General features: G+C 39.9%; 1 protein-coding gene and 1 long non-coding RNA gene across 2 annotated transcripts in view; both read left to right on the top strand.

Annotated features, from left to right (window-relative positions):
- Positions 1 to 26,883, top strand: part of Lrmda (leucine rich melanocyte differentiation associated) — a 1,059,497-nt gene that overhangs the window by 770,000 nt on the left and 262,614 nt on the right.
- LOC148000664 (uncharacterized) lies at positions 19,388 to 23,256 on the top strand. The gene is made up of 2 exons (XR_015638199.1): positions 19,388 to 19,475; positions 23,025 to 23,256. It is a non-coding gene; the product is annotated as an uncharacterized LOC148000664 (long non-coding RNA).

The raw sequence follows: 26,883 nt of genomic DNA, 5'->3' as shown, positions 1-26,883 counted from the left end.
AGAGAGAGAGAAACATAAAATTGAGTGGGTAGGAAGCTTGGGAGGACCTGGAAGAAATTGGAGGAGGGGAAACATGATCAAAACACATTATATAAAAATATTTTTCATTAGAATGTATTTATTTTGTGTATTTTTAGATTTCTTTTAGTCTACTTAATATGCTGGAGATGGAAGCCAGGGCTTGTGCATGCTACTGCCCTTTCCACATTGCTCTAACATTAACACATGGCAAGTGACTCCTTGTAGTCAGAGTCCAGCAGAATGTTCCCTCTCTCGTGCTATTAGCTTGATGTCTTTCTCTGCTGCCTACTCCGTAATCTTCTTCAGCCTTGCTTGGTATTACGTTTGAAGGATATTGACCTGGAATTTCCCTGTAGATGGCATCTTGAATTTCCTGCTCAATTTGAGTAAATGCCTGTTCAAATACAGTTCTCATTTCGAATCAAGGGACTTGTAGGTTTATGATCTTGGATCAGATCACTGTGGTTAGCTTGTACCACGTATGGTCACCTTTTCCTTGCAGTCACATAGCTCCCACCCAACCCCACCATCCTTCCCCTTTTGTGTGTTTGATCATGCTGGCATTTACCACACTCTATAATACATACTGTAATTTTTACATATTCACAATATTTTTTGCTGTTTTACTTTTCTGGTTGTCAGACAAGACTTATCTCCCATTGTTGATCCACTCTTTCCTCCCAACAAGGTGTTCTATACCAATACTGCCTTCTGGGTTTGGTTACTGACCACCATGACTTTATTTCAAGTTCACTTTATTTTAGGAAGTTATGACTTATTTTATAAGTACAGTGTGATGTCAACTCCCCCTTTTACAAATCCCTGAGAGCACATCCTGGCTTTTTGGGATATAACCAATGAGTCTTAGGCTTCCTACTCAGGTCCTCTGAACCTTAACCTCAGTGTTTTTGTTGAACAAACAAAGAAGACTTTTGCTATTTAAGTCACCCTGTCAAACCAACTTGCCTGTTCATAGTCACCAGGCAGGGTATTCTCTTTCTTCCTTTCTCCCTACTGGGCATCTCCCCAAGACATTTCCAAGTTCTGTTGAAGAGGAAAAAAATTCACAAGGTCATTAGAAAGGTATGCCTTTCACTGTCTTTTTGTCTTTTTCTTCATGGAAAACGAAATCATCCTATTGAGCAAAGTGAACTTTTGAAGTCTTAGGATGATCATAAAAATCTCCAGCCAACTCAAGTCAAGTAAGATGCATGATGAGTGCTACCAAAAAAGGCAATCCCCAGCTGTTCTTATATCGACAATAATTTACAAGGGGCTCTTGGTTGTATATTGTGCTTCAACTCTTGGTGATGTAACCTAAACTTCAGAATCATTGATTAGGAGAATGACTTTGTATTTGGTAGGCTGCTGTTAACCATAGAAGGATTGAATATCTAACATACCCTGGCATTCACACAATGGCCACTGAGAACTCTTATTACTCACCCACTCTGTGACCACTGCCCGCATAGATAAAAAGCAAGCATCATTTCACATCACACCAAGCTAAAAGCACATCTTTCCTCAACCAAGAAGATGGAGTGTGTGCCAGGCCACATGGCCCAGTGGATGGGAATGGATGGTGCATTCAGTAGCTTTAAGGCAGCGTCAAGCAAAATAGATTTAAATCATTCTGAAAGATATAAATCCCAAGAATGGATATATTGTGCAGAATGAAATGAGGCTCACAAAGGAATTGATTGGGAAGTATACCAAATGGAATAGAATATAGCAGAAAGGCACATATTGGAGAGAATAAAGTATACTTCAGTTTGAAGGGTATTGAATTTACTAAGATACAACTGACCAGCTATAAAGCAAATGAATAAAATATGTAGTCATGTCGGATGGACAGTCAATGGGAATGACTTAATATAGATCTATAGTAGCACGTGATCAGCTCCAACCTACATTATAGTAACTTCTCATGTAATTTCTTTAGATCTCCCAAGAAAACCCGAGGCTTTAACCTTCCCTGATGTATTAAACTATATATACCCTCTTAAAGGGGAAGGGGATATGATTAATGGAAAATTAATTGGAAATATGCTATTGTGTGTTGGATTGCCTTGGTCCAGAGGACTAAAGTGATTCTTTTATTTTCTGGAATTGCAAAAGGACTTTAGATCTGAGTATTGTGCTTATTCTCCAGGGAAAGTTATTTTTATCTTGTGGTGCTAAGTAAGGGGCTACATATCACCAGGCGTCCTAAATTCTGTATCTAGAAAATTTAGAAACTTGGGGTCAATGTGGAAATCATCTTTCTGGGAATTTTATTCTGTGCATAAAACAAACATTCATTCAACATCTCTGATTTATTTCAGTTTGGACCTTCTAGAGGCTTCTTATATTTTTATGAGAGTCTCACTACTAAGAAAGCTCATTTCCAGTGTTACTGTTTAGTGCATGAAGAGTAGGTGGAAGGGGCATGGTTTACAAAGATCAGGCTTAAGTGAATATACTGTTTGTAGAAAGTTTAAGAACAATAAGTTGAACTAAAATCAAGTGTGTGTTGTATTATCAGCACTCCCTGATAATTCAGATGGTGGATGTGAGTACTATGTGGAAGAGCATTTTTATCATTCTAAACACTAAATATCACTTTTTTCTTTCATTTCAGTGAGATTAATAATATTTTTAATTGCCAGTAGAATTATTTATTAGTATAATTTAAAGAGCTAGGTATCAATATACATTATATTCTCTGTGGTACTTAATCTGGAAAGCTCATAGGACAGTCCAGCATGTGTGAAGTCACCTGTACTTTTTTGGTAGAAAGTTCATAGTTGTTTAGAATGACTTACAGATGCTCCTCAGTTTACAATAGGGTTATAGCTTGAGAAATCAATTGAAATTGAAATGACCTTGAGTCCAAATGCTATGAATGTACTTAATGAACCTCACAGCATAGCCAGCATATCTTAAATTGCTCACAGTGAGATAGAGATTCCTCTTCTACAAAATAACCCACTGAAAAAGACCAGAGTTCATGATGTCATGCCTACTGAGTGCATACTTTTCTCATAGCACCGCAAGTGAAATCCTAAATCAAAGCACACATTGTTTATATATACTGGTACATTTGACCAGTACATTTAAACTAGACAAACAGGAGGATATAATTAAAAAGCAAAGAAATGGTCCTAGTTTTCCCAGTACTATTTTAGTAGGCCCACATGAGCTCTCAGTCTCATTTCCCCTAGATGAACTTACAGGGTGGCTTCATTTCTAGTCCCAGGAATAAGATGATTCTTTGCCTCTCCTGAACTCAAATGAGTGTCATCCTGATGTACTCGTGTATTCATTCCAGCAAGTTCACTTGAAATAACATTAGTCAACATGTCTTTAGGCCTTCTGTTGGCACAACTGACCCTATCCTGTGCCTTTTCAACTGGAGCACTTTTGCTGACCATCTTTCCCTTTTCTTTAAACCCTTTATCTCACCTTTCTCTAGCAAATGCACAATTGTTCTTTGGTGATTTTTGGGAACATTTCCTGCATCCCACCATGGACCAAATACTCAGATGCACAAATCCTATATATCAAATGGCAGTGTTTGCATATGACCTGTGTAACTCTTTCTCTGTATTTAAGATAGCTTTTAGATTACTTATGAGCTCTACTTTAGTGTCAATGCTGTGTATTGGTGATTGTTGTGACAGTTATTATAAAAGAAGATTAGATAGTTACAGTACAGATGCAAATGGTTTTTTCCAAATACTTTTGATCTGCAATTGGTTCAAACTGAGAATATAAAATTCATGGATATGAAAGAGTGTCTATATAAATGTCTTTTAATGAAGTTTCTGTCATAGCAAAAATAACCCAATTTTCATGAAATTTTGTGAAGATAGTAACATCTGTTTTTGTTTTGTTTGTTTTGTTTGGGGAGAACTCTTCTTCATAGTTCTTTATAAACTGTTTTTTGGAATCCAAAGACAAGGTCATATGTGACTGTTTTGAAGCATACATCCTCAGTGTTATGGGAATGATGGTTGTTTGAACTGCATCTCTAAGGCCATCTTTTCTAGGAAGCTGATTCTAAGGCAGTCTCAGTTTGAATATGATGTTTCAATTTGTTTTTTATGTGTGCAACCACAAAAGGAATTTCCAAGAGATATGGTTCATCATATGGTCATCAATGTATCTAACTTTTTCTTTTTATGGTTTTGCAAAATACCAGTTTGTTGTAGTAGGAGATGTAACGAAAATTCAAATCAGCACACAAACTTTCCATTTGAGAAATGGAGTTGACATATTGTTTGAATTCATCAGTGCTTCTGATAGGACATTGCTCCCTAAATTAGCACATGGTCACTTTATTTATTTGTTTATTTGTTTGTTTATCTTTTAGAAAATAATAAAATGTCTTTCCATAGCACACTGCTCAAACTTCCACAAAAACCCCGTCACATATTTAAAGATTTGTTCTTCCCATTAAACTATGAGGCCAGGCAGGACATGCTTATTCTGGAAACCCACTTTGTTCATTCCTGGAAGACCAAGACCCATAACACCACTTCCTGTGTAGCAAACACGTTTAATGTGCCCAAATGGAAAAATGGGATGCGGAGATGAGATATTGTGGGTTAAGCTAACTTTTCCTGGGAAGACGTGAACAAAAGTTGGTTTGCTTCACCAAAGTCAATGAGTTGCTTGTGCTGTCTTCTTCACAGGTGAAGGTTTACTTCATGCAGCTTGGGTAACGTCATCACAAAAGAGCCACTTTGCAAGGGTGACAACCTTGTGGTAGCTGCATTGTCCAATCCCACTTTAGTCTACCTACTACTTCATGTAAAAACCTAACATCTCCTAAGACTTTGGGAGAGGGCAGGAGGGAGCAATATCTAGACTCTGAGGTAGTGAGGAGTCTTGTGACTCTTTCCTCCTCCTGCTACATGGAATGACTGTCAGGCCTGTTATATTTGCATAAACATAACTATCTCTGCAGGTTCTGTTCAGTTAGTTCTCAGGGTTTCTGGTTCCAGTTATTCTTTACTCCATGACAAGCAACCATGTTATACACACAGGAAAAGGCAATGCCACAACGTCATGCCAATCAGACGTTTTTGTCACTGTGGCAAATGTCTGACAGATACAGTCTAGAGAGGAAAGAATTATTTGATATTACAGTGAATGTGATTTTAGTCTACAGCCAAGAAGAAATAGTTTCCTGGCTAAGATGAGAAAAAGTACCAAGGTGGACATATGTAGAAGATAATAGTTTCTCATCTTATGCAAACCAGAAAGCCGGAAGTAAAAAAGACAGGAAGGTGCTAAGAGCATGTTCTCTTTCCTCAAGGAACCTACTTTCTCATCGTAGGCCCAACTCTTTAAAGTTCCTAGCAGCACCTAACACAGCAACACTAGTAGGGACAAAGCCTTGATCACCTGAGTCTCTGGGCAACTTTACACTCAAGCTGTTGTGGTGTAACTGATATGGGGCTGATATGGGACATAAACACTGGAAAGGGGAAATGAGTTGAGATTGATGATAAGCTAGTCTGAGAAAGTCAAGATTGAACTTTGGAATCCCTTTTGTGAGTAAGTCGCAAAACTTCCCTTAATTACACTGCTTTCTCTGGGTTAAAAAGGAAATAGAAAGTTCTATTCAGCCTTCTTAAACGTTTCCTTCACCGCAGTGCCTTTACTTCATCATAACATACTCACAGGGACCATTGTAAGAATTCGGTATACCACTGCTGTTCAGAAGGGTCCAACTCACTCTGCAGAGGAGATCCGAGGAATGGAAAGAGCTCTGTGTCTAAAGTGCTCATCACACAAGCACGGAAGCCCGAATTTGACTCTCTAGCACCCACATCACCCACATACCAAGCCTGGTGCAGCAGCACATGTCTGTAGTCTTGGCACTGGGAAGGCAGACAGCAGAGGATCCTGGAAGATTGCCGGTTAGCCAATGTAGGGAATTCAGTGAGTTTGGGTTTTAGTGAGAGATGTTGTGTAAAACAATAAGTTGGGGAGCAATTGAGGAAGAGACCCATAATCAACCTCTAGATCTTACATGCTTATACACATATGTCCCTCATGTGCTCATGCATGATTCCACACTCATCATGGAAACACACCCACACATATACACATACACAGGGGGAAGAGAGAGAGAGAGAGAGAAGAGAGAGAGAGAGAGAGAGAGAGAGAGAGAGAGAGAGAGAGAGAGAGAGAGAGAGAGAATATCTCAGAATCCTGCTTCTTGGCTTTTCTTTCCTTTCAGAGAGGTTGAATGCCAAATGGTTTATTGTGGGACAAATCAGTATAGTTGTCAGCTGTTGGAAATTGAGGCAACTTGGTTGGCCTCACAGTGTCTGTCCAGATGGCAGGAGAGGAGATTAGATTTTGCTCCCCTAAGTTAGAGGCACTTTGGCCCTCTGGAAAGGGCTGAGTTCCCAATCCTTATGTCTGGCCTGTATTTAGTTTTGGAGAGAAGAATACTGCACAGTGTAGAGGAAAGTACGGGAAGATCAGATACCACAGAGAGGGTGAAATTGAACGGAACATCCTAGTAATGTGGCAAATGGGGAGAGATAAGAATCCTCCCCCATGCTTACCTTTGGAGTTCATCCTTGCCAATTTCTCCGTGAGGTTCAGCAAATTAAATAAGCTTTTCCTTTCCCTGCAGCTGCCTGTGACAGCACAGCACAGCACTTCATCCTGGTATCATAGACAGGCACTCACCTTCCAAGACGGGAGCCTGACACCTTTCAAAAGTGAAGGGACCTGTGGCAATTTTAAACATTCCAACCATATTAATTCTAGTGACAGTTATCCTCTGAGTCATTTGGAATAGCTTCTCTCTTTTCAACTCTCGAAATTTATATTTGATCCTCATGACCTCTGGGGCCAAAGCAGCAGGAGTACTGTACGTGTGTGTGTGTGTGTGTGTGTGTGTGTGTGTGTGTGTGTGTGTGTGTGTGTGTAAAATAGGAAGCAAAGGTAGCAGATTTATTGAACTGGTCCCACTTAAATCTTTCCCCATGGTTTAAATGCTCTAATTCTTTATCACCCCTCAAATGAAAAACCTCATTTCCAAAAGAAAAGCTGAGTGTTTAGAGTTCTCTCTTTGAGGCCTCAGTTTCCTTTATTGCTCTACTACCAAGGCTGAAAGTAGAGTGCGCCGTGTCAAGAATCAGTCACTAGAAAGTTCAGACAGTTCTGGGCTATGTGATTCTCCTTAAGTGCCACTGCCTGCTGGGCAGTAGGCCACCATGCCTACTAAACTCACACCTAAGGCATCTAGCTTTACTGTCTTGGAAACATTCAAGACTTCTATACTTTCAAATGGGGATTTCCCTCAGGAAGTGCTCCTCATTGTCTATCTGGGACAGAAGCTTTGTAACAAGCAGGTGGAAGGATTGAGATAGAACTCACTATTTATACTGAAGAGCTCTGCCCCATAAAGTTTAATATTAATAGTAATCTTTTTGGAAAAAATTACAGGTAATAGAATGTTTCAGTTTTTTTGCATGTGTGTATGTGTGTGTGTGTGTGTGTGTGTGTGTGTGTGTGTGTTGATAGAATCTGAAGGTTTCCACTTGCTTCTGCATACAGTGTTTCTTTGTAGACATAGTATTAACTCTTAGTCCCTCACACGTACTGATAATCTTTATTGACCAACTCTTTTCCCAGAGTTTATATTGCTTTGTTGGAATCTGTAGGTGTATTGGCTACTTCTTTCATCACTGTGACCAAACACCTGATAGAAGCAATTTCATGTGGTTCATAATTTCAGAGGTTTCAGTTAATGGACATGTAATCCAAACATTTAAGCAGAAATCATGGTGACTGAAAGTATGTGGCTTGCCTTCACTTCCTAGTGGGCAAGAAACAAAGAGTAAAGGAAATAGAAAGGAGTCCAGAATAGCTGGAGAGATGGCTCAATGGATAAGAGTGCTTACTGCTCTTGAAGAAGACCTGGGTTCAGTTCCCAGCACCTAACATGGTGGCTCATAACCTTTTATAACTGCATTTCTGAGCAAATCTGGCTTCTATGTGCTCCTGAATAAATGTGGTACACCTAAACTAATGCATGCAATCACACTGTTATACACACATACACACATACACACACACACACACACACACACACCACCACCACCACCACCACCACCACCACCACCACCACCACCACCACCACCACCACCAATCAGTAACCCATTTCCTCCAACTAGGCTAGCTACTGTCTTGTACCACGGTCAGTAATGTTACATATGATGATCCCATATGAATAAATAGTTCAGAGCCTTCATAATTTATCTATCTCTGGATATGCCACCACAGACGTGACCCAGAGGTATGTTTTTCCCAGATCCCCTTGGCATTTATTAATCCAATAGTGTTAACAATAAAGATGGACCATCTGCTCTACTGAGTTCTTCATTATCTCATCTAACTTAGATTTCACATTGTCTGAATAAAGCTTAGTTATTGTCTCCATTTTCCAGATCAGAAAGCACAAAGAGGCAAAAGTAATTAGTACAAGTAGTTCATCTTAGCTCTATGAAATTCTGTTTTGGAAATATGTTGTACTGCATCTCACATATAAACTCTGTGTATTAGACCTTGATTCGGGTAGTTAAGTACTAATTAATGCTACATTGGTTACTAAGTGGCATTGGGATGTTTTAAGAAATGCTCCATTATCTTTACAGATAGCAAATGACTGACTTTTATACAATTTCACATTAAAATTAGGAATCTAAATGTCCCATTCAGAGTTGAGCACTCACAATATTCTCTGAATATTGACTAGCTTTGGGTCTTTGTATACTTAATTGTCATCTGTTGTAAAAACAGGAGCGTCTCTGATAAGGCTTGACAGATATGCTATGGGTATAAAGATGAAAACATATGAAGAAATGCACTATTATATCCTATTAACTGAACAATAGTTCTGGATTTTTCCACTGGACCTATAATCTAGCCAACAATGAGGTTCTGGTTCAATTAATGGTATATGGAATAGGTTCCATCTTATGGAGTGAGCTTCCAATTCAAGCAGAAATTGGTTGGTTATTTCTATAACATTTATGCCACTATTGCACCAGTGAACATATCTTGCCATGTCAGTTGTTACCTTCGTTTGAAGGGTTCACAGCTGGGTAACTGTCTTTAGCAATAGGGTCTCACTTCTAAGGTCTGGAGGCTAACCAGAGCAACACAAATAGTGTTTTCAGAGTTCTGTGGGATCCCACTGACCAAATATTCAAAATGTGGTAATCTGTATGTGACACTGTATTATTTATTTTATTGGATAGCCTGTTATGTAGTGAAAAATTGTCCCCTTGATATAGGTTATTACTTAAAACCAGGGTCATATGTAACTTAGGCTGGTCTCATGTTTGCTGTATAGCCAATGATAGTCTTGAACTCTGGATTCTCTTGCCTCTACTTTCCAAGTGCTGTGATTACAGGTGTGTGATACCAAATGCCAATCCATCTATTCGGTTCTGACACTCTTGCCTCATTCTTGTATAGGGTGCAATCATTTTTTCTAATCCTCAATCTTTAGAGGAATAACTTTTAGGCTAAGCAATAGAATAAATGCTGCTTGCCCTGAAAGATTAGGAGTTGAAGAGGAAATGAGCTGTAGAAGGTGCTCCCTGGTAGGAAGACCCAGGAGATGGTCTAGGAGTCAGTAGGGTAAGGTGCCCGGCTAACAATGCTTTTCCCATCAATCATGTAATTTTGAGATTGTCTCTGATACCCTAGCTCCAACTGTGCACTGAGCAGAGTAAACTAGATCACCTCCTTCCTGGATATGCCGTTCATCCACTCATCTCTTCTCTGTCTACAGGAGTGACTGGACTGGTGCATGCCTCTGCAGATTCATTCCATGGAGCTGCCTCAAAGATGCTCCATTTCTTTGGCTTTGTTGTGCCTCTGCCTATTCTCTTTTGGCTCTATTATCCCTGTGAAGTTAGCTCAAACTCAACCTTACATAACTCTTAATGATCTTGTATTTGTGGATCTCATTAGGAGAGCTTGCATCATGGATGCCACTTACCTTAATGTAGACATGTGGTCATCGGCAGTGTATCTGTTGCTGGCAGCTATAGAATGGCAGTAAATCAGAAAGGAAGCCACATTTCTTAAGCTTTGGAGCGCTCTGCTTATAGGGGCATTTTCTTGTCAATGAGTAAATCTCTGTCCTTCTGCCCTCAATGGCATCTGGGAAATCTTTGACTCTGTAGGATGGACTTTATTAGTTAGTCAGTTGCTCTCACTCACTTAGAGATTGAGAGTATATCTCTTCCTTGTTTTTCCCCCATGCTATGTTTGATGAGCTTATTGGCCTCCTAGCTTTTATTGCTAGTCACTGACTTAGCCCTTGTCACAGGATTATTATATGAACCCTGGGTGACTTCTGACTGGGCAAGTGCCTTAGATTTACATTTTTGCATTCCAAAGTCAAGCATATAAATGACTAATGGAACCCCAAGTCACTGGATATTTATATATCTATTTTGAAATTTACATTTCTTCCTTTCTGATGATGAGGTTTGCTGCTTCCAGGGTCATAGTTGATGGACGAGGAGCACCAACAATGACATAAAACAATCAGCCAGGGAACGAGCTTCCCAGCCTTCATGGTGCACTGTGATGTGCTGCCAGTTATTATGCTGGCAATTCTGTGATAATCAACCATCCCCCATCTCCTTGACCCTCTCCCTGCTTCTCTTTTATGATGTCCAATACATTTTACATGCTTCAATTTACCTCATCTACCAACCTAATACTGTTTAAATTAAATGTCTCTTCTTTAGCTTTCAACAATGGAAACTTTCTTTTTCCACATCCAAATTATTCATAAAGGGCACTCATGACTGTGGTGAAACTGTCTGGTGGGTCATACATGGGTATAAGTTGCAAATTTGCTGGTGTGCATTGGTGAATGGGGTAAGCAGGTTATTGAGCTTCTTGGCTGCATGATATAGTGACAGAGGAGAGAATATCTCTAAACAGACATTAAGTAATCTTGGATAAATAGGTTGTGTAAGATTATACCCACACTCAAAGGTTCCCTGCTCCTGGATACTCTTCATGGTATGTAGTAAATGTGAATGGAAGTCGTCATTAAAATGATAGAAACATTTCTTACACATTTATATAAGGTGAATTGTTATTTTATAAGCACATAGTTTTTTAAAAATCTGATCATAAGATTAGATAGAAATGTTAAGTAATCCTGATGGCCTCAAGATCACTTTAGCAATAAATGATGGGACTAGAGTCTTCTTCTTCTGGTGCATAGTCTTAAGGGAGGGAGGCCTAGAAACAGTGACCTCAAGGTAAATGGTAGCAAGTTTCCCATTCATCCTAGTCACTTACCAAATTCTCACAGTTTCTTTCCACATTAGCATTCACAGAGAATCTCCTCTGTTTATATTCTATAATAGACTCTGAGGACACAGTAGTGAAGAGGACCAATGGCCCCTGTTCTCATTCCATTAATATTGAATAAATTCTGTAAGGCAGTAAGCATGAAAGTAGGTATGTGATATGCTTTCTAATACTGACTGTCTCACCCAAAATGAGGTAGAACTATGTGACAGAAAGTATCTACCTGAGGTGAGAGGCTACCTTGGATGATTATCCATGTAGGCCCATACATATACATACACATACATACATATGCACATATGTACATACAAACATACAGACAGACTTAGAAGAAAGGCTTCTCTTGCAAGAGCATTTGAGCAGGGACATAAATGATTAATGTAAGCTGAGAACTAAGTCTCTCTAAGTAGAACACAGGTCAAGAAAACTCTGGCACAGAGGTCCAAGTCAGAAGTCGGTATCTTGTATGGGAAAGCAAGATCAGTGTGGCCCAAATTCACCATGGAAAGGTGGTGTTTGGAAAGGAATTTGGAAGTTATGCTATCTTCTATTTTTGTTTGTTTGTTTATTCTCATTAGTATTTTCTTGTTTTCAACCAATTCTCTTTTGTGCAGTGTCTTGTTTTTCCTTCTGCCAGGACTGCAACCTTACCTTGTAATGAGCACTTCAATCCCCTCCATGATGTGATCCATTACATCTTGCATTGTCCCAGCCAAGGCAGCATCAGAGAGAAACAAACAGACAAACAGAAGAGAAAATTTCCAGCTGAGAATAGCTCAGGCAGACTGAATGTCTTAGGATAAAAGCTCTTAAATAAAAGCCATTCTGCATTTGAGTCACTGAGCAAGGTAGGCAATAGGTAGTAGTTGTTAAATGTTTTTCAATGACTCCATGATGTCACCTAAAAGTTGTGTGACTTAGCAGAGGCAATTTAATTGTCCTGTTTAATCAATGGTAAGGGCACCATTGGTAACAATTATTGCTTGTATTGATTTTGTAAGTGCAGTGAGAATAGTCACAGATAGCAGCCGTTAGCTGTGGCCAAACCATGGACTCTCCTATCCAAAACAAGGCCTTGAACAATCTTCCTGTAGATCTACAGGCAACTAAAGATGTTTTTGCCTTATAAAATATCTTCCCTAAAATCAAAACAATAAACTGCTGATTTTTATTTAGAATAAATGTTTTAACCTTCTAAACCGTGGTAGCAAGGGTATGCTCTTTGTAGTTAGTGATTAAATATGTATTTTCTCTCTTTTAGCTGTATTGATTATCCATACTGGTTTCCTGTGACCTCATTTTAACAATAAGTGTAGGTTTAATAGATACAAAAGAGACCTAGATGTTCCATAGTGGAGGACATTCTCCCAGATGGATACTGGAAAACTCAAAACTGAAAGGGAGACTGGAGTAAAGTCATCAGAGATTGGAATCTGTTCTTTCCTCATGGAATTACCATTTTTCTCTTATTTGCAGTTCAGTAAGTACCTTGTTGTGAGAGTTACAAGCCCTACAAGACTTCACTTTAACTTTTGACCAATTAATTTTGTATCCCTGCAGTCAAGGGAGAGATGCACACACTAAAGAGTATAAGGAAAGTGAATAGACATACCATGTTAACTTAAGGCTGCTTGAAGAAAAGCGAGTGAAACATGTACACCTTTCCTGGTCCCTGGTACTTTTAGGGGTATTCGATAAGCATCTATACATGGTACAACCTTTGGGAATATAAGAGTCAGTAGTAGCTCGGGAAGAAAAGACAGGATCCCAACTTCTAATTGTATCATCCACTATTAAAGGCAGAGATTTATAAAAACTTAATCTATCCTTATGCTGCAGCATACAGGAGCCACAAGAGAATGGGAAAGGGAAAGCATTTATCCTATTCCCATAGAGAACAGCTTTGCATAAGTCTCACCTAACCTCAGTCACATTCAAAATTCCAACAATTCTAAATGACAAAATCTCTGCCTTCACTTTTCCTAGACAGTTTATCTGGGAAGAAGAGGGAGGACATTACATGTACTAATATTTAATCCTCAGTGGGAGGTAAAATGCCACACAGGACTTGTATGGGACAGTTCTACCCCATGGACTGGAAAAAAAGAAAAGAAAAAGGAGGAGGAGGAGGGGAGTGGAGGAGGAGAAGAAGGAGAAGGAGAAGGCAGAGAAGAAGAAGAAGAAGAAGAAGAAGAAGAAGAAGAAGAAGAAGAAGAAGAAGAAGAAGAAGAAGAAGAAGAAGGAGGAGGAGGAGGAGGAGGAGGAGGAGGAGGAGGAGGAGGAGAGGGAGAGGGAGAGGGAGAGGGAGAGGGAGAGGGAGAGGGAGAGGGAGAGGGAGAGGGAGAGGGAGAGGGAGAGGGAGAGGGAGAGGGAGAGGAAGAGGAAGAAGAAGAAGAAGAAGAAGAAGAAGAAGAAGAAGAAGAAGAAGAAGAAGAAGAAGAAGAAGAAGAAGAAGAAGAAGAAGAAGAAGAAGAATCCAGTTTCTTTGTAACAGTTACCAACAGTTGTTGCAATCATCCCAGTTATTTCAGCTCTTGGTGACATCTCATTACCCCAATTATTTTTATTTCTCTTTGCTAAAGTTGCTAAATACTCTTTGGTGTGACCACAGGGCATTTGTGTATGCATGTATGTGTATGCATGTATTCATTAAAATAAATTGTGTTATTTGTCTTTTGTGAAAAAGAAAAGAGATTTCTCTATATTTGCAATGAAACCTAGACCAGTTTGGTAGGAGAGATGGTGTTGGGTTATATCGGTAGGAGTTTGCATATGAACCATGAAGAATAAGTAGCTTTTGCCATTAGTAAGGGTTGGCAATGGCCTTAAAATTGATTGATCTTTTTGGTTATTAGGAATGCATAGGTAAGACTTCAAGATTTTAGAGTGACCTCTGAGCAGTTGACAAACATACTCAGTGCTGGAGCGATTTGTGAGAGCAGGCCTGTGTCCTGGAACACCCGAAGGGAAGATTAGAATTAGAGTTTTAAGGTATTGACATGTTACCTTTGGCCCATGGGTGTAGTCTTGCATGGGACACAGATCTGATCACTGAGCCCAGTCTTAGCAGCAGTGCTGTCTAGTTTGTGCTGCCTGTGTGTAAGACATTGTGCTCCTTGATTTAGAAATGTCCGTGTATGTCACCTTAAACACACAAGTTCCTTACCTGACTTCATGGAATGACAGATGGTATTTTGGGTAGAACACATGGTCAGGTTTCGGAACTCAGCCCCTGAGGATGCCCTTTGTTAGATTTTATGTTTATGACCTTTATGGTCTTTATGCTCAAAGCCCTGGAACTAAAACTGATTTGAAAACTGATACTTCACTGGCATTTTTAGTTATTTCTGCCATAGTACTGGTTGAGAATTGACCAGTAACTTTTTCTGAAATTGAAACTTAACAACTTATAACAATCAAGGATTGACCAGAAATGACCAATATATTGAATTTTGGGTAGGAACATCATTCTTTGTTCTTTAAGACCCCCATTTGCAGCACCTCTGAATTGTTCTTAGTTACAGTGTCATTTTCACAATGTCCACAAAAATGACCTTCTCTCTTCTTATGTCATGATTATTTAATATTTACCCAACATGAAATATTAGTGTGAATTCAGAGCATTTTGTTAATCCCTTTAATAACTGTTATCTCTATTCCTAATTTTTTACTCAAATCCTAGTTGACCCTGGTTGAGGCAACATCACACTAAAAAATAAAACAAGCTCAGAACTCATGTGCCATCGCTACCTGTCTATATTCCACCTGATTTTGTATGGCTTTCAGCAGTCTGAGAATTCTAGTGTCTTGTGAGGGCTTTTAGATTTAATCAGTAAGGAGTGAAGATATGTTATAGTCACTTAATCTCACCTTGAAGAAGATAAAGTGGCCATTTGATTATCCATGGGAGCCCTTCTCTTGTTAAAGTAGTAGTCATACTCATCCTGCATACAGCTATTGTGATCCCCACCCCTACCCATCTCCATTACCTGAGTTGATGGGTCACTGTCTTTTGGTTGGTAAGCTCCTGTCTTCCCTTTCTGGTTTGATGTTTTCTACCAGACCTACACACGTACTATGTTGTCTCTTTTCTCTTTGTTATTGTTTGAGCATTGAGAGTGAGCTTTCCATTATGGTTTTATTTGTGGCTGACACACTTCCTTTATGTTCCAAGTTTTGGTTTGAGAAGTAAGTGTCGCATGTCTTTCCTTAGTATGGGGAGGAGGCTGGTTCAACTAAAAAGATTTGTGATCTTTGGGAAATATTTCTCTCTCTCTCTTTCTCTCTCTCTCTCTCTCTCTCTCTCTCTCTCTCTCTCTCTCTCTCTCATCTATATCTAGGCTTTATTTTTGTGCTTTGAATAATTGCTCAGACTCCATGTGGAATCCTGGAATCATTGTGTCCATTAGTGAATCTATCCCCTTCTTAATCTCCTGGGTCTGGACTATTTTTCTCCTGGAATTACTTGTTACTTAGAAGAATTAGAAGATAAGACTATTTACCTAGAGCTTACCTCTTTCTGGATTTAGGGACAGTTGTGAGAAACTTCAGGGTTTTGTGATATCTCTGTGTAATGCCTGGTGATATATAATGTTGTTTAGACATGAACCATGCTGTTCTTCTGATCAAACCCAGAACCTTTCGTCTCGTTCATCAAACTTCGGTTTCTAAATTTTGTCACATTTGTTTTTCTCCTGTGCTTTGATGGTTTCTAGTCTGTTATTGGGGAAGGGTATTATTTTTTATTTTATTTTGGATAAGTGGAATATATTCTATGCTAGACTCATTTTAGATATTTAAGTAATTTTAAGAGTGAATAATAAAATATATGACTTGCTATTCTTGTCAAATACACAACCTCAGGCTTTATTCATAACTCTTCTAAGGATTTTCTAGGGCTCAGGAGAAATCCTTGACCTTGTGTGATTTGTTTCTGTTCTTTCACTTTTTATAAAGATTATCTACTATTTCTAATTATCTATGTGTGTGTGTGCACATGGGTACAGGTGCCTACACAGATGTCAGTGACAGATCCCATGGAGGTGGAGTTACAGGCCATGGTGAGCCATGTGATTCAGGGGCTGAGGACAGACCTCGCATCTCCTGGAAGAGCAGCACATGCTCTTAGGCACTCAGCCATTTCTCCAACCCATGATTGTTTCTTGAGCTTTCTCTCTGTCAGTCATATCTGCCTATCTGAAGATGAACAGCACTTTCCACACCATTCAGGAACCTTTCTACCAGTAGTAGCTGTGAATCTCCACTATGAATGTGCACCTTTTCTTCAGCTGGAACAAAGGCTCTTTGAATGGAGAGATCCATCAGGCTTTTGAGTTCTTTTAGATTCCATCCGAGATGAGAACTCTGTAAGCAAGCTGGAATGTTTGTTTGTGCATGTGTGACTCACCCAAATTGAAACAGGCATCTTTCATAAAATCACGAAAAATTCCTTAAAAAAGTAAAGTTCCAAAGGTCTGGCAATTAACGAATGGAATACCATAAAAATATAATAAGACAATGATATACTGTAATATATAAGACAATATAATAGGACTATGATAGATTATCTCACATGTCACCTGCTTGCTACTTATTGTCACCGGTCAGCTGAGGAGGCAGGCTTTCTTCACTGCTTTTTTGTTCTCTAGTTTCATCCTGACCTTGACACTGGAGCAGTGACCCTCAGCAAGATAACCTGACAGTCAGCAGTGCGTCACCCTCAGCTATTACCTGCATTTGTCAGGAGTGCTCACACAGCATGTATGCAATTCACCCATGTTTCTCAGCCACTGTCTCTGTGATAAAACATTTTCTGTTACAGAAATCTTGAATCTAATTTGACAAAAGCACACTATGAATCCTCTTCTGTCTTTTCCCCTCCTCCTGACTGCCAATAATGTCTGCTTCAAACTTGAACTCACAAGCTAATTGAACTTCCCTGAAATATTTTGCATAACATCTTCCCACAGAGACTTGGGGCCGTTATTAGACACACTCTCAGAAGCTACCTCACTGACCAGAGATGAGTCACCCTGACAACAGAGTGGATCTGAACCAGTTTAGGATTTATCAGATGGTGCTTTTCACATGGACTTGTACTTTTTGATTAGTTTTAGCTGTAAAATCCTTGAGGATAGGGGAAAAGTATTAAAAGTATTCTAGTAAAAGAAAATAGAAGGTTTTCCAGAGCTGGAGCAATACCTGAGGAATTCTAGCGGGGGCGGGGGGGGCAGAATCTGGAAGTAAAAAGTGCTACCAGAAACAGTGACTGCACACTTGTGTGGCTGAGTGTGCCAACCTCCAGTTGCACCAATTATAACTATATGTCCTTGGATAAGTGACTTAACCTTTCTAGGTCACATCTGTAATTCAGAGATAATAAGAATATTTACCTCCTAGGGATGTTGATAATAATGTAAGGTGTTTATAGCAGTGCCTGCAACATAACAGAGGCAAAAACATGTGTGGTCCTAATAGTTCTTTCATGAAGCAACAGCAAGGTAATACGCTCTAAGAGTACACATTCTAAACATCAGGCAACATGCATACCGATTCTACCAAAAGGATATGTAGACTAGAGGCTAGAAAAATATCAAGTACTGCTCGTGTGCATTGTTTTAAAATGTTCTATGTGTTATAGACTATTGATGACACCCTGAGGTAGGTACCACTTTTGTGGTATGTCATAGACACTGAAACAAGCATTGAAAGATTGAACAATCAACCCAAAGGCCATAGTTAGTTACTTAAGAGACTAACCAACCTGAAAGCTCAGCACATCGTGTGTGTGTTTCAGGAGAGGAAGGCCGTCTGATGAACTAACGTTATTTACCTCAAAACTTCAATGAATAGTTAGGTAATGTCTTTGCATTTAAGATACTTACCAAAGAGAAATTTTGAAAAATGTCTTCTGTCAAAAAGAAGATTGTGAGAGAGGCATATGTAGTTCAATCCTGGCCCTGAGGACATGTGCTAATCACCACGTTGAAGGTACAATGTGTTAACCAGGAAAAATGAAGTGCTTGTTGGGTATGTGAGTGATAGATTCAGGGAGACACGGAAAGATACTCAGGTATTTGGGGACTTTGTAATTTAGTGACTTTGGGCAAGCTAGCTTAGCTTTATGTGGGAGGCTTAGTTTCTTCAGTGGTCAAATGATTTATGTAGGGTCACTGCTGCATACCTTTAATATTCTGAAACTTGGACATCTTGTGTTGTCCACCCCGATACTTTCAATTATCTGCCCTATTTATTTAAGATTTGTATTCTATTTTGTGTTTGCACATTGGCCATTCATTCATTTAGCCTGACTATTCATGCTGCCTTGTGAGTTTACTGTGTGATTTGTTTCCTCAATTAAACTTTGGTCTAGTTGGGGGATGTATTCAACATCCTGGACTTCTCAGCTCCCTAAACATAATAGCCTGCAATCAATGCTGTTCACTTTATAAAGATGCACAGATATCCAGTGCCACAGAGAGCTGAATGTTACATGTATGAACACTGCATAAGGTCCACATTCAGAAGCTTTTGTGGAGATCCTTTTTGTAAGGTACTGGGCTTTGCAGTTAGAAAACTAAACATGAGTCAAATAACCCCAGTCTTCAAGAAACTTACCAAAAGGTTCTTCTACACAACCATCCTACAATTCAGAACCTCTGGGCTGAGAAGCCCAGCAGAAGGTGTGTAGGTCCTACACACCTTCAATCTCATAACAACACCCCCACCCTGTGGTTGCCTACTATCTCCTTGAAGAGTTCAGTCTTCGAACTCACTACTGCCCTTTCTGGCCAAGGTAACGTTGTGGGCTTTCAAGTTATAGGTGGAAGGCTATGTATTAATGAAGAGTCATAGTCTCTCCTGCTGGCTAGAAGCCATGGAGACAATCTTCAAGCTAGAAAGTTGTAAGGTGATGGGAAATAGACTAGAAATTCAGAGGTCCTTTGTTGGCTCAGGGTCATGGCAACAAAAAAGGCAAAGGGCCTGTGTGACACTATCTGACGTAACAATGGCAGGCTGGAGACAGGCTCAAAGGACCTGTTAAAGACAGACTAAAGCTACGATTTGGAGGGCCTTGAATGCTCTCCAGATGTCAGGTAAGGGGAAGGCCCTCATAAAAGTCATAATTCTACCCCTGGTTGAATAAATCCTTATCTGTAATCAAATCTGCCATGTGTCCCTGTACCCATAACCTTTATACTCAACTGGACAATTACCCCACCCACACCCACACATGCCCACCCACACACCATGGTTTTCCTTCAGTTCAAAGACACATGGTTAGACTAGGAATTACCTAGGGCCCTCTGCTGGTCTGATTTTCTAAGCAGATCTGGTCTATATTCATCACACTCCTTTGGGAAGCTTGTCTGTCTGCCTTACCTGACAAAGCCTCTGAGTGCTGCTTATACTGCTGGACATGTGCCAAGTGAGAGAGAGAGAGAGAGAGAGAGAGAGAGAGAGAGAGAGAGAGAGAGAGAGGGAGCGAGCTGATTTGGGGTTGAGACAGGTGTGGGACAGTGATAAACAGGTCTTTGGCCATGATTTTGTCTCTCCCTATGATACTGAACCCATCACTAGCAAAGAAATTTAATGCAATGATTTCTCCAAAAGCCATTGAACCCCACTGTAGCCCTGCCTGAAAATATAAATATACCCTTCCTAAGGACATATTTGCATTTTTTGGGTGAAAGAAATCCATATATATGGCAAAGATGCCTCTGTAATTATAGAAAGTTTATTTCTGTCCCCAGATGTCAGCAATCAAATTCCCCATAAATATATTTTGTGTAAATCTGTCGGCAGCTGGTCTCCATTCAGTTTTCTGGAGATATTAGCCTGTCTTTGAGTTTATGACAAAGTTAAAAATTATTCATTAAACTGACCTGCAGTATATTCAGTAACTGGAAAATTGCCTTGCCGTTCTATTTGGTTTGTAGATGTGATCACAAGTAAATTTTTAACTTAATTAATTGGCCGTTTCTGTTGACAAGAAATTTATGTGGTAATAATTTGCTCGAAATAGATGCCGACTGTAGGAAATGAGATATCCATCATAGGCTTGTGTTCCAGCAGCTGCACAGTGGCTATTATGAAAGTATTTCAGCCTGCGTCGACCCCAGTGTTTGTGCAGTCAAGATTATATATACCCACGATCCATGGCCTGCCAGAGAGGCGCTGGTGGAGGTCTATGATAACAAAGACTCCGTGATTTATGGCTTGCTGTGAAAGCAGAGCTTGATGAGATTAAACAATTTCATAGCACAAGTGTTTCTCAAGACCTGATTTGTAGTTGCAAGCTGATGGTAAATCACATTTATATATCTGCAAGCGTGCTCAGCAGAGGACTGCAATTACAGTTTAAGACAGCTACTTTTTATTTAATTTTTATCCTGGTTTTGTCTCTTTTATATCCCCCTTCGTCTGCAAACCGTTCACCTTCACAAGTCCTTTCGTGGTAAGGAGGCCAAAGATTGAAGTCAATGATCTTCTTCTTGTCCTCTTGCCAGCTCGGGAGGGAGGTGGGGGAGGTTCTCAGAGCAGCGTGGACTGGCTCAAACTGGCTTTGACTGGTGTGAGCTCTTTGTTCTATTCTGTGTCCTGCTTGCCTTCCTCTGCATGCATAGCAGACACTTGTACTACTTGGCACTCAAATGGAGGCCAGAAGCCTTTCTCATCCTGGTTGGGAAGGCATCATCATGTACATGATGTCAGGGAAAGATGGGGATTGCCTTCAGTTTGGAAGTCAGAGTGCAGGGTAGTAGGGACATGTGGGGCCTCACAGCAGGCTCCCCTTGAATATGACATTGGAACTATGCTTCCCATGCAGATCCGTGAGGAATAAACTCTGGAACCAGTCCACTCAGTCACTTAGTGATCTAAAAATAAATTATCTACTGTGGCTTCATCTCTGTGCTAAGCAGCTAAGCAGTAGGACAAACATCTCTGCATACATATATATGCATATATATATGAAATAAATAATAATCATGACAATGATAATAACATAGTCTTAAATGGTTCTTATGTTACTGGAGGTGGGAAGGGCAGAGAATAGCATCACTCCTAGCTGGGGAGACAGAGAGAATGAACAAGGCAGGGACTTACAAAGTAGATTTAATTTAAGTAGTGGGAAGAGGCAGTTCTGGACACTGCAATGGTCTGCACAGTTGAAGTCACGGGCTTAAGCCCAGGCCCACTGAATAATTATAACAAAGACATAATAGTAACAGTAGCTGGATACTTGTGTGCATTGATACACATTTCTAGTACATCATCTTACTTATCCTTGGAAACCCAGACCTTGAACACACTTGTGGTCTTTGATTTTTGAATGTTTTGTTGCCTTTCACCAAGGAATGCAGAAACAGTCGAGGAACCATTCTGCCTCTAGGCCCCCAGTCAAAGCTCTAAGAGCTCTGGCTGTTCAGATGGGCCTGGTGTAAACATAGTCACTGGGTACAAGGACTCAGGCACAGGAAATGCTATGAGAAGAGGGCTGAGATGGGAGTGCCCTTCCATGACAGAAAGATTCAGGAGAGATAGGGCAGGGGCTATTCAAAGCATTTTTACCCCTTACAACATCTAAAAGGAACAGCTTGATTTCACCTACCAGGACCTGTTTTAAAACCTCTACCATTCAGACAGTAAGTTTGTGCTCTTTTAAGGCACAGAGGCCATGGCAGTTTGTTCAGGAAACCTATACAAGAGATAACACCTTTTACAGGGCTCTACAGTGAGTCTGTAACTGATTTTAATAGAATGGTGAAGAGGTTCAAGATGGAGTACTTTTGATTTCTGTTTTTCCCCAATTCCTTTCTAGTTACAAAGTATTCCTGCCTATTTTGCTCACAAACCTCTAGTGCCTAGGACAAAACACAAGATGTACTGACATCCATTACACATGTGTTCAGGGATTAAGTGAACGATGCCATCCTGTCTGTGGAATGCAGTTGGCCTTTGTGTTCAGGATTCAGCTTTTCCCAAGCAAGGCTGCTTATGTTTGAACTGGCCATGTACAGGGACAAAGGGGGACATCGTCTCCAAACTGACAATGTCTCAATGTAGAAAGGAGGTCATTAAAGCCTAGACTGAGAACCTCTAATAGGTGTATCCTGATGCATGGTTAATCATGCTCTGTGTGTGTGTGTGTGTGTGTGTGTGTGTGTGTGTGTGTGTGTGCGTGTGTGTGCGTGTGTACACATATGCATGCATAAATGTATGTGTTTTCATAGATTATATTTTGTCTTAGCAACAGGAAAGTGGGTGAGTTTTATATAGATGCCTGATCTGAGACTTACGTTCTTAGCCATGTTTGTTTTTGTCTTTTATGTTTTCATAAGCAGTTTTTTCTTTCTTAAATCCCCACCCTTTCTAGATATTTTTTAAAAAGTTTATATTTATTTTATGTGTATGAGTGTTTTGCCTGCATATATGTATATACACCACATGTGTGCCTGGTGCCCATGAAAGCCAGAAGAGGGCATTGTATACCTTGAACTGTTTTTGCAGATGGTAGTAAGCCCCTGTGTGGATTCTTGGACCTAAAGGCAGTTCCTCTACAATAACAACCAGTGCCCTGAATGAATCACTGAGCCGTCTCTCCAGGCCCACCCATGGCATTTTCTACCTATTTGTCATTCTAGGTTTTATGCCCCTGGAGTCTTTTAGCTGGGTGCTTACAAGTCCAAGCTTCTTCATCAAGAGAGCACAGATGTTAAACTGGCCAATGAAGATCTTTATTGGGGAACAATCCAATCCTCTATCTTTGGCCAGCCTTCCAGAAACCTGCTTTGAAAATCTGGGGAAAGCAGAGAGCTGTTTCTCCCTCTAGGGTACTAGTGTATTAGCCTCCCAATAAAAGTTAATTGAATTTAATTTTATGTTTTAAGTGTGATGCATTTTAAAGTTCTCCCCAGTGTTAGAGTCCCCATTGAAAAAGCAGTAAATTCATATTATTAAACCACCAAATGTAATTCAGCTCAAATAAGCATATTTGGCAATCTTTATTCTGGGTGTGTGGGACTGACCTTGCCTTGAAACTAAATCACTCCATCCCAGACAAAGTCTGTTTGGAGTTAATTGAGGAAGCAGCAGAGAAGTGCAGTCGGTCACTCGGGGAGCTTTTTATTCTTTTTCTGGCTTTCACTCAAAGACTTGCCATGGTATACATTTTCCAATGCCAGCACCTTCATCATTTTATAAATACCAATAGTTACCACAGTGTGGGAGGTGATAAAGTGATGTAGGTCTTCCCTCTGGAGACTGCTCATCAGATGACCTCCTTCCACAGCTCATTTTAATAGGGCTAATTTGTTGCTGGAACATCACAGAATAGCCAGTGGTAGGAGAAAGCACACTCAGCTGGAACTCAGACAACCTGAAGAGTGAACCCAGCCCATCTATTAACCAGCCAACTGACCTCAGGGTTGGGAGAGAACATCACTTCTGTAAACTAGATGCTAAGAGGTTCAAACATTCAATTTAGGTTTCTTGGCCACTTTGTAGAATGGCCAGAGGAGAGGGAGGATGGGTTGAGTGGTGATTCAAGGTCAAACTGACCAGAGCTTCAGGCTCTCAGACTTTTGTGCCTTTGTGCAAAGTGGGTTTCACGATTCCAGCAGAAACCAACCCTCAATGGCTCTAATGAGTTCAGAAATCCGTTTATGTGTCTCAGACACCTGGGGCATGCTCTCCTATATTGTCATGATGTAGATGATGAATCAAATCTCATCAATCTAACCTTCCCATCCTAACAGAGTAGAAATGCCTTAGGGGATTTACCTGGATTTTTTTTTCTTTTTTTTCGGAGCTGGGGACTGAACTCAGGGCCTTGCGCTTACTAGGCAAGCGCTCTACCACTGAGCTAAATCCCCAACCCCTTACCTGGATTTTTTACCTTTTATGCCCCACACACACACCAACAAAATGTGTCTATTAAAATCCATAGTATCCAGTTCATAATGTCTTGCCAGCATTTGGCTCCTTCATGTGGAGATATTATCATGGTGATAGATGGTGGATCTGGCATCTTCTTTTCCAAAGTGACCAATGTGTTACATACATCAAACGGTGCTATTAGCATATTATTTTGTTATCAGAGGCAGAGTGCAAACTTACAGATGCCCTGCCTCATGGTGGAGTTCATCCCAGTTAAAAATTTAAAGAAAATCTATTCAACACGCTGATCCAACAGAACCTCATAGCACCACACAGCCTAGCTTTCAGTGTGTTCAAAACACCCAGAACAGTCTATAGTTGGGCAGATCAGCTACCTAAAAGTTTGTTTTGTGACAAAAGTGTTGCATAACTCAGGTCATTTCTTGAAGAACTGTATCTAAATAATACACTAATATAGTGACAGAAGCATTCCAGGTGCTCCTGCTCACATCATGCAGCGTCACTGTCCCTGTCCAGCATCGGAAGAGACCATGACACCAGTGAGACCAGAAGTTTCACATCTGTTTAGCGCATGTGGCTCTTGTGCCACTGTGAGGTCAAACAATCCTAAGTTTATTATAGAGTGTTAAAGATGATGCACAGTTCTCACATCTAACCCGGTGTTCTGGATTTTTATTGGATTGGAATCTTTTGGGGAAGAAAACGCTGATGGACCATCTGCATTATCTCTTTTCTCTTTTCCAGAGGGATTTCTTTCATCTGGGAACATCTGTTTTAGTTCTCTGAACTTTTCCAGTGGATTCAGTTGTATATTCTGCCCCTTTTCATCCAGATGCATCTTGCCTTACAATTTGCATGTATCATATTAATCTCCGAATTGAAGTTGAGCATGCTCTTCAAAACTTCTAACTTACCAAATATCACAGCTCAATATCACCTACCTTGAACCTCCCCAGAAAGTCCTGTACCTGATTATCTTTGATATCCTGTACCTGATATACTTGATATCCTGTACTTTGGATTATCATTCAAAGTGAAGCCCATTTTCTAATTAAATGCTGACTATCGCATATAATTTAATAACAGATGTAATGGAAGTTAAAAATAGGATGGTTGTATGGATACACTTCCACACCCCCATAAAGTAGAAAAGTAAACCATCTTAAGTCTGAGTCCATATATATTCTTGTCTGACTGCCCTGTCTCCATCACAGGTGGCAATTGTATATGTCTGTGTGTATATGTCTGTTCATGTATGTGGAGGACAGATGATCAATGACCTCGGATGCCATCCACCTGGCCATTTTGAAGCAGGGTCTCTCTTTGCTATGGTGCTGATCAAGTGTACTGGACTAACAGACAAGCCATCATTAAAGATCTGCCTTTCTCTGTTTTCCCAATACTAAGATTGCAATGATGTGTTTTCTTGCCTGGCTTCTTTTGTTTTGTTTTTAAGTGAGTATATAGATCCAACACCAGTCTTCATGCTTGAAAATAAACACTTTACTGACTGAGCAATCTTCCCAACCTCTTGGACCCTATTTGATCATCCATTTTGGTCTCTATGCTATCTATCCAAATGCATCCCACTCTTAAAGGGTCAGACCAACTTTCATCTTCATAGGGACCTTTGCTCAGCCACTCCCAATTTCACAAAGGTCTTGTTCTGAATTCCCATCTAACATTGTTGGGACCAACAATGCTTGTGCTATGAACCATAGTATCCCATGCTGTTCTGTAGTGATCTGTGTATCTCTAGGTATCCATCTGTAAGTTCTCTGAGGATAGAGATCCTTCAGTTCTACAGTGGCACATATTTAAAATGGTATCATTATATTATAATAGAATGCTAATTATGCTAGCCTGTCCTCATTTAGAAAGTCAACACACTTTTAGTAAGTAGAAACCAGGCAGGTGTGTTTCGTTTGCCCCTCTTTTTAAGAGTATTCCCAGACATGTGCTGTTAATACCCTCACTGACTCATCTCCAAGGAAGGAAAAACTGTTAACTGAGAACTAGCTGTAATCACTGTGTGCTGGTAAGACAAAACAAAAATAAATACCAAAACCAAAATCAAAAAATAAACAAGAGAAAATGAAAAGAAAACCAAAACAAACAAACAAACAAAAAACAAAACAAAACAAAACAACAACAACAAAAAAAAAACCCAGAAAATCAACCAGGTTCCCCTGGAGGAACTCAGGCCACACGTAAAGTTGTCAAGTATAAATATGATGTTTAATTTTGTGTATCTTTGCTGTAGTGGAACAAGTGGGCTGGGATTAATTTTTCATTATAAAAGTAAGGAGAGCCAGAAATTGTGTAAGTAGTGTACAGATATACATGTAGGCAAAAATGCACCCATACTCATAAATCATAAATCTGGACTGGTTTATCTGGAGAGCTCATTTTCCTGGTTTAGTTCATATTTTTTGGACAGGGATGGCACAACAAAATTTCAATCAATTTCCATTTGTGTTGTAACTGGCTTCTATTAGTAATTGATGAATTGAGCAGTGTCCAATCTGAACATTAGAGACACCTCTTTAGTGTTCTTTGTGTACAGGAGAGCTGTTCATGAGATATAATAAGCACAATCTAGGA

This window comes from Rattus norvegicus, chromosome 15 (assembly GCF_021556685.1).
Source record: "Rattus norvegicus strain SHRSP/BbbUtx chromosome 15, alternate assembly SHRSP_T2T, whole genome shotgun sequence".
In the NCBI taxonomy this organism is placed as follows: domain Eukaryota; kingdom Metazoa; phylum Chordata; class Mammalia; order Rodentia; family Muridae; genus Rattus; species Rattus norvegicus.
This window is presented reverse-complemented; position numbering and strand designations above follow the sequence as displayed.